Consider the following 8773-nt stretch of genomic DNA (forward strand, 5'->3'; position numbering starts at 1 on the left):
AAATAGGGTTGAATTATAATATTAATAATTAAATCATTACCTGAATTTTGAATAAAAAACTTTCCTACATGATTTTTACATTATCATCTTTAAATACCTGAAATCTTGTAATTTCCCAAAAAAAAAATATATACACATAAATAAATAAAGGTAAAATTGAAAGTTATAAGGTTAAAATTGGATTTGAGGTCAATACTTTCGTCAAGAACCAGTCCAATCTAACTACAATCAAATCTCACTTTAAATTTAATTCGTTCCATTGTGATTTGGTAAGATCACACTATAATTATGATATTCTGCTAGGTATTTTAAGTTGTCTGCGATTGATAAATTTTTTTGCTCAATAGGACTTGTTCTTCAACATGGCACTATTGTTGTGAGGACTTGTATGTGTCTCCATGGTGACGGGCTTGCCATGGACCATCACGAACTGAGGCAATGGTAATTGATGTACCAAAAATCATCACATGTTGATTCTCGAGCATGACGATTGAGAATGATCACGAATGGAATCTTTAGTACCCGAAATAAAGGCGTCGAGGTGTGTCCTCATTGCCCATTCGATGCTTAAGTTAGCGAAATTTGAGTATAGCCTAAAAATCATCAATTTTTTTGAAGTTATCATAAGGAAATAAATCCAACATGTATTTAATTGAATGTAAAACTATAAGCGGAAGGCTATAACTTGAATGTAAAAGCATACCAGAATAATGAATTAGAACGTGTATTTATAGAGTTAAGTAACACACTTTTAATAGGATTAAGATACTTGAAGCCTTATCTATTTAAGAGATGTAAAAGACTTTAAGTGTCTTAATATGAATAGGAGTTGTAAGCCAGTTAGAATCGAATCTCATTGGAGTAGGATAAGTTTGAAGATGGAAGTAGAGTCTTACTAGAGTATATCTTTTGAGATAGAGAATGGGACAAAGGTACTAATCGGAGGTGATGTGGAATTATCACGTGCAACAATTTAGCCCCACGAGGAAACCCGAGGAAAACACCTTGGGAAAACTCCTAAAACAATTGGAAACAACCTCAGGCATTATTGTTCGGGGTTGATAAAAGATGACCATATCATTGGCCCTGTGCATCCATGTTTGGGACTCGAGGATGTTACTTAGAATGCTCGAGGTTCGAATATGAGATGCAGATTGCTCGGGTAGAGTGTTGACTGCTTGAGGTCAAGTGAAGAATGTGTTGATAAGCTCCAAGCGCATAGATCTAGGAAATAAAGCTTTGGGCTTATAAGATAGATTCTTTTTGATGATTTTTAGGACTAATTTTAATTGAATATATGAAGTATTTATAATGGTGCTTGCACAGGACAAGACTTATAGTGCTTGAACTTGGCAAGACTTGAGATGCATGCTCATGATAAGGTTTATGGTGCTTGTGCGGAGTGCTTGCATGGGGTAGGCTTAGAGATGCTTGCTCATGGGCAAAACTTATAGTACTTGTGCGGGGACAAGACTTAGAGATGTTAGCGTGGGACAAGGCCTAGAGGTGTTTGCGTAGGATAATGCTTAAGATGCTTGCGTGGGGCGAGGTTTAGATGCTTGCTCAGCGCAAAGCTTATGTTCTTACGCGGGGCAAGGCTTGAGGTGCTTGCTCATGGACAAGGCTTTGAGTGCTTGCGTGTGAAAGGACTTTGAGTGCTTGCGTGGGATAAGACTTAGGTCCTTGCTTGGGACAAGGCTTAGAGTACATGCGTGGGGTAAGGCTTCGATGCTTGCTTGGGGCAAGGCTTAGAATATTTGCACGGGACAAGACTTTGAGTGCTTACTTGTGGGCAAGACTTTGAGTGCTTACTTGTGGAGCTTTCGATAATAAGAAATCTACGAGCTGGGGCTTGCCTTCAATAATGAGAAAATCACGAGCTGAAGCTCACATTTTATAATAAGAAGACCATAAGTTATGACTCTTCTTCATAATGAGAAAACGAGCTAGGGCTCACCTTTGATAATAAGAAAATCATGAGCTAGGGCGCGCCTTCAATAATGAGAAAAACGAGTTAAGCTCAGCTTCAATAATAAGAAAATCAAGAGATAGAGCTTGTCTTCGATAATATGAAAACCATGAGCTAGGTGCCTTTGATAATGAGAAAACCAAAAGATAAAGCTCACCTTCAATAATAAGAAAACCACGAGCTAGGGCTCACATTTGATAATATGAAAACAACAAGTTAAGACTCGCATTCGATGATAAGAAAATCAAGAGAAAGAGCTCGTCTTCGATAATATGAAAACCATGAGCTAGGCGCATTCGATAATGAGAAAACCAAAAGATAAAGCTCGCCTTCAATAATAAGAAAACCACGAGATAGGGCTCGCGTTTGATAATATGAAAACCACGAGATACGACTCGCATTCAATATTAAGAAAATCAACAGATAGAGCTCGTCTTCGATAATATGAAAACCATGAGCTAGGCGCCTTCGATAATGAGAAAACCAAAAGATAAAGCTCGTCTTCAATAATAAGAAAACCACGAGCTAGGGCTCGCGTTTGATAATATGAAAACCACAAAGTTAAGACTTGCATTCGATAATAAGAAAATCATGAGCTAGGCTCGAATAAAGTGATGTTATTCAAATGCTTGATAATGAATTCATGCATAGCTTGCAAGTTAATTGTAAAGTTGCAACGAGCTTGCATCCAGGAAACTGAGATCTTTAAATTGGAAAATTTCAAGCTTAGCAATTTGTCAAACACTTTGCGGGAACTTGTAAATGTAAGCATAAATAAAGTTTATAGTCCATTCACGACATCATCAAGAATTGCAGAAGCACAATTTATTTTTCACAATTCGGCAACATGGATATTGATTTAATTTACACACAAATCAAATGGTATAGTTGCTGTGAAGTTAGTGGGCAAATAAAAGTATATTTCCAAATCAACTCCCTCTTCTCCATTATCTATCTTCAAATCCCAGCCGAAACAGAGGCCGCAGGGTAAGAATAACTTTCAGCTAAATAGGACCAATGTTGGCCCGTTCAAGAAGCCAGAATACCAAAGCATTTTAGACAAGTTGAGAAGCAATTGCCAAAATAAAAGGAAGTGGAAATTTCATCCCTACCTACTTTTCAAGATCAAAATTCTAAAATCATAGGGAAGGTTTCATTGTTCATAAATCAGATATTTTAATTATTAAATATTATAACATAAATTTTATACAACCCTAATTTATTTTCATTTTCATATCTCTCTCTCTACGTCGGCTCGCTCCTCTCTCTTCCTCTCTCGTTTCATCATTTCAGATTCGACATCCGACGATGGAGCTGCTCCGATTGGTCGTCACCGCAAGCACCCGTTGTCGTCGAACAAACGGCCGGTGGCTCAACTGTGTGCTGCTCGCCCCTCTCTCCTTTCATCAATTCAGATTCGACAGCTCGGCGATGGAGCAGCTCCAGTCATCACCGCAAGCGCCCGTCATCGCCGATGGCTAAACTGGTTGCAATAGATCTACCTATTCAGCTGACGCCCACTGCCACTGTGCGAAGAGGTAAGGCAGCAACATCGCTGTTGGAGTGGTGATTTGAGCATTTTTTGTTGAATGTGGTGATTGTGGTGTAATTTGAGATAGTTGTTGTGATTTTTGGTATAGAAGATAGTGCTTCTGAGTGTGGTGTTGATGGTGGTGGCGTTGGGGTTGGGGTTGGTGGTGATAGTGGTTACTACAATTGCAAATCGGAGACGATTTTATATTGTTTTGCAGTGGTTTGTGGTGGTGGATTGCGATGGTTGTGGTGGTCGTGGTGGTTTGGTTGTTTTTGTGACAAATAATTGGACCCGTGACCTGAAAATTGTGATTGTGATTCCAATTGTAACTCACAATTTGGGAGTCACAGTTGGTCGTGGTAGTGGTTGTGCAGGATAATGCTTAAGATGCTTGCGTGGGGCGAGGTTTAGATGCTTGCTCAGCGCAAAGCTTATGTTCTTACGTGGGGCAAGGCTTGAGGTGCTTGCTCATGGACAAGGCTTTGAGTGCTTGCGTGTGAAAGGACTTTGAGTGCTTGCGTGGGATAAGACTTAGGTCCTTGCTTGGGACAAGGCTTAGAGTACATGCGTGGGGTAAGGCTTCGATGCTTGCTTGGGGCAAGGCTTAGAATATTTGCACGGGACAAGACTTTGAGTGCTTACTTGTGGGCAAGACTTTGAGTGCTTACTTGTGGAGCTTTCGATAATAAGAAATCTACGAGCTGGGGCTTGCCTTCAATAATGAGAAAATCACGAGCTGAAGCTCACATTTTATAATAAGAAGACCATAAGTTATGACTCTTCTTCATAATGAGAAAACGAGCTAGGGCTCACCTTTGATAATAAGAAAATCATGAGCTAGGGCGCGCCTTCAATAATGAGAAAAACGAGTTAAGCTCAGCTTCAATAATAAGAAAATCAAGAGATAGAGCTTGTCTTCGATAATATGAAAACCATGAGCTAGGTGCCTTTGATAATGAGAAAACCAAAAGATAAAGCTCACCTTCAATAATAAGAAAACCACGAGCTAGGGCTCACATTTGATAATATGAAAACAACAAGTTAAGACTCGCATTCGATGATAAGAAAATCAAGAGAAAGAGCTCGTCTTCGATAATATGAAAACCATGAGCTAGGCGCATTCGATAATGAGAAAACCAAAAGATAAAGCTCGCCTTCAATAATAAGAAAACCACGAGATAGGGCTCGCGTTTGATAATATGAAAACCACGAGATACGACTCGCATTCAATATTAAGAAAATCAACAGATAGAGCTCGTCTTCGATAATATGAAAACCATGAGCTAGGCGCCTTCGATAATGAGAAAACCAAAAGATAAAGCTCGTCTTCAATAATAAGAAAACCACGAGCTAGGGCTCGCGTTTGATAATATGAAAACCACAAAGTTAAGACTTGCATTCGATAATAAGAAAATCATGAGCTAGGCTCGAATAAAGTGATGTTATTCAAATGCTTGATAATGAATTCATGCATAGCTTGCAAGTTAATTGTAAAGTTGCAACGAGCTTGCATCCAGGAAACTGAGATCTTTAAATTGGAAAATTTCAAGCTTAGCAATTTGTCAAACACTTTGCGGGAACTTGTAAATGTAAGCATAAATAAAGTTTATAGTCCATTCACGACATCATCAAGAATTGCAGAAGCACAATTTATTTTTCACAATTCGGCAACATGGATATTGATTTAATTTACACACAAATCAAATGGTATAGTTGCTGTGAAGTTAGTGGGCAAATAAAAGTATATTTCCAAATCAACTCCCTCTTCTCCATTATCTATCTTCAAATCCCAGCCGAAACAGAGGCCGCAGGGTAAGAATAACTTTCAGCTAAATAGGACCAATGTTGGCCCGTTCAAGAAGCCAGAATACCAAAGCATTTTAGACAAGTTGAGAAGCAATTGCCAAAATAAAAGGAAGTGGAAATTTCATCCCTACCTACTTTTCAAGATCAAAATTCTAAAATCATAGGGAAGGTTTCATTGTTCATAAATCAGATATTTTAATTATTAAATATTATAACATAAATTTTATACAACCCTAATTTATTTTCATTTTCATATCTCTCTCTCTACGTCGGCTCGCTCCTCTCTCTTCCTCTCTCGTTTCATCATTTCAGATTCGACATCCGGCGATGGAGCTGCTCCGATTGGTCGTCACCGCAAGCACCCGTTGTCGTCGAACAAACGGCCGGTGGCTCAACTGTGTGCTGCTCGCCCCTCTCTCCTTTCATCAATTCAGATTTGACAGCTCGGCGATGGAGCAGCTCCAGTCATCACCGCAAGCGCCTGTCATCGCCGGTGGCTAAACTGGTTGCAATAGATCTACCTATTCAGCTGACGCCCACTGCCACTGTGCGAAGAGGTAAGGCAGCAACATCGCTGTTGGAGTGGTGATTTGAGCATTTTTTGTTGAATGTGGTGATTGTGGTGTAATTTGAGATAGTTGTTGTGATTTTTGGTATAGAAGATAGTGCTTCTGAGTGTGGTGTTGATGGTGGTGGCGTTGGGGTTGGGGTTGGTGGTGATAGTGGTTGCTACAATTGCAAATCGGAGACGATTTTATATTGTTTTGCAGTGGTTTGTGGTGGTGGATTGCGATGGTTGTGGTGGTCGTGGTGGTTTGATTGTTTTTGTGACAAATAATTGGACCCGTGACCTGAAAATTGTGATTGTGATTCCAATTGTAACTCACAATTTGGGAGTCACAGTTGGTCGTGGTAGTGGTTGTGGTGGTCATGGCAGTGGTCGTAGTGGTTTGGTTGATTTGTGACACACAATTGGATATAATTGGATACGTAACCTGAAAATTGTAACTGTGAATCGTAAGTGTTGGTGATGGTCACAAATTATTTGGTTGATTGTGACCATTAAATTGGTTTATCTGTGGCCAATAAATAATATGTGACCAATGAAAAATATAAATTGTAACCGAAAAATAATATTTGACCTAAAAAATTGTTAATCCGTTATCGATAATTTGATAATTTGTAACTGTATAATAAGTTGTGACTTGTAATATTTGTGATTTGTGACCAATAAATAAAACGCAACTTATTAATTTTTAGATTTGTGACCAATGAACAAATTGTGACCTATAAAATTTTTGAATTGTGATCGTAAAATAATTTGTGACATAAAATTTTTGATTTGTGACCAAAAAATAATAAGTGACGAACTAAATCGTTAATTTGCGACCAAATTATATAAATTTGTGATTTAAATATATTTAATTATTAAATTAATTAATTAATTAATTAAATTATAAATGATTTTTAATAAAAATCTGATTTTTGAAATTTAAAACTTGTTTTGTTATTTTTGAAATATATCATAATTAATCTCTTACTTATGAAAATTTTCCTAAAAGGAATCCCTAGGTCCAATAGTAATTCATAAATGTAAAAATGGGAATAAGTTTGTGATCCAATAATTATCCATGCAAGTATAATATGTAACATCACGATTTTTTCATATAGGACCTAAACTTAATATTGATCATTTAGCAAATGAAAAAGTCAATGTTAGTCTTGTCGTCACACTAAAATTCAAAAGTTGAAGTGATAAACGCGACCCACTTATTGCATAAATAATTTATTTTGCTTACGTTTACCTTTTAAAATTTATCTTAAGTTATTTAGGACGAATATTTAAGTATTTTAGAAGTTGATAAAATATATTAATATTATACTCATTTTGTAGCCTGTATTAAATAATATAATTTGGACTCAAGAAAAAGTAATTTTGAGCTAGTCATGTTCAAGTTATTCTAATAAAAAAAAAAGTGTTAACCTTTAATAATAATAATAATAATAAAAGGAAAAAAAGAACGACTAAACTTTCAGGTAGGAATTTGAAAAGATATTAAACATAATTACCATTAACTTTGATAATAATTAAAATAATCAACCTAATTAATTCCTAATTAACGTAAAATGCATTGATTTGAATTATATTAACTTGAAATGCATTGATTTGAATTATGTCCAACCTTTGAATTTCCTTAAACGTTACGTGTGAGTGAATTATATATCCTTAAATGTTACATGTGAGTGAATTATATAGGTCATAGGGTGTGAGGTGAGAATGTTCTATGTTAGAAATTTCATAAGTTAATTTTTATTTTAACACGCTCTCTATTCACTTCCACATTATCATTTCAAACCACTTTTTTCTTTTTTCTTTTTTCAGAATTTTAGGTGTTAATCGAGGTAAGAATACTTTGTGAAAGTGATAAATTATTATTTTCTTGATATTTTATAGACTTTGACATGAAACACTGTAAGGCTTTCGGGTCGTTTTTATGTTAAATCCTACGGGATAGATCGTTTGGTCAAGTATGTAAATTCTACAAAATATAGGAATTCTTATGAAATTCTATGAACTATTGAATGTCGTGACCAGTTTGCTCTAAATCTAAGAAATATTGGTATGCTATATCATTTTATATTTATATTATGTTAATAAGAATATGCACTTATTTCTTACTGAGTGTTTTTCAAAATACTCACTCTTACAATAACTTTTCAAATGAGAACAGGTTGTGTGGACACTTGGAAGATTGAAGTAAAGTTTCCAAAAAATATAATTGTCAACTTTTATTTGAATAATATCTTTATGTTAATGCCTATTATTTAATAGTTTGGAATGGTATTCCAGAAAATATAATTGTCAACTTTATTTGAATAATATCTTTATGTTAATGCCTATTATTTAATAGTTTGGAATGGTATTTCAAGAATTATATTTAATATGAAAATTTTATTTAAGTTGTTATTTTATCGTTATTGAATTATCGATCACATTTTCAAATTTCAACACTTAATAAAAGTAATATTTCCGCTTAAATTAGATAAAGAAGATTTTGGTAATACCTCGAGCCTATTTTTATAAAAGAATAAAATAATGAAGATGAAAAAGATTTCCGAGCGTTACATAATCCAAGGAAAATAAATTTTGGAACTGATTTCACTTAAACCAATGGTTTCAAATTTTCAAATCCAACTTGAGGTCCATGTTGCTCATGGAGTAACATTTCCCAGCAAGAGGCCCAAGAGAAAGCACGTGAACCGGTCAATCTTGAAAAAAATCCGATTGCAAGAAAAAAGGGCAAATTGCTGCAAAAGACTACAACCCATGCTAGAGAAAATCTGCAGTAAACAACCCATGTTGAAAATTTAATGCTCACAGTAGACAAAAGGTAGATTATGTGTTGAATAGTAAAGACACTTTTATTGACCATAAAAGGATAAGCCACTTTCTTAATTGCCAA

Source organism: Olea europaea, chromosome 13 (genome assembly GCF_002742605.1).
Source record: "Olea europaea var. sylvestris chromosome 13, O_europaea_v1, whole genome shotgun sequence".
NCBI lineage: Eukaryota > Viridiplantae > Streptophyta > Magnoliopsida > Lamiales > Oleaceae > Olea > Olea europaea.